The sequence below is a fragment of the Octopus bimaculoides genome, chromosome 9, assembly GCF_001194135.2.
Source record: "Octopus bimaculoides isolate UCB-OBI-ISO-001 chromosome 9, ASM119413v2, whole genome shotgun sequence".
Taxonomy (NCBI): domain Eukaryota; kingdom Metazoa; phylum Mollusca; class Cephalopoda; order Octopoda; family Octopodidae; genus Octopus; species Octopus bimaculoides.
Window position 1 is genome coordinate 7,431,219 of NC_068989.1, and position 729 is coordinate 7,431,947.

The 729-nt window shown below is 34.8% G+C and overlaps 1 protein-coding gene across 1 annotated transcript in view; it reads left to right on the forward strand.

Moving 5' to 3' along the window:
* The window catches only part of LOC106868004 (sister chromatid cohesion protein DCC1), an 11,627-nt gene that overhangs the window by 4,211 nt on the left and 6,687 nt on the right, over positions 1–729 (forward strand). The gene's annotated exons all lie outside the window — the stretch shown is intronic.

Genomic DNA, 729 nt, shown 5'->3' on the forward strand with positions numbered 1-729 from the left:
TATGTAGCATATGTGTATGAGACGGTCTGGCACAGCTGTTTTGGTACCACCCAGAACCATGTGGTTGGTAAGCAAGCTACTTACCACACAACCACTCCTGTACCTACAGAAAACACAAATGAAATGATAATTGATCAATAAAGTTTATTAATCTGTGCATCAAATACATTTCATCCTGTATCAAAATTAGAAAATTCTGATAGGAATGTATGTCCACCTCATCCCCACTTGATAACCTATGTTGGTTTGTTTATATCCCTTTGACTCGGCAACTTGGCAAAAGAGACCAACAAAATAAATACCAGACTTAAAATTAGTACTGGGGTCAATAATCCAATGACCTAAACAACCAAAAGAAGAAATTAAGACCAGTAAATCTATAATACATTAAAAGTGAAGTTCAATCTTGCTTGCTTGCAATGTTACACAGCCAAACTGGCACATAATGAGAAAATACCTTGAAAGTAAAGTGCCCCTGAAATGTGAATATAAAACAAGTTGTGTAAATCCGACCAGTAGTTGAGATATTCAGGGTTTTGGGGGTATAAATATCCAAAATGGTGCATAATGGGAAAATACTCCAAAAATAACTTAACCCTGAAAGGGAAGAAACTCTAACCTTTCCATTAGACACATTATGATGGGCAAAATATTTGAAAATGACTTTAACAATATTGTAAATATTTCACAAGACACCTGTTTGTAACCTCCATGTGAAATAGCTTTTTT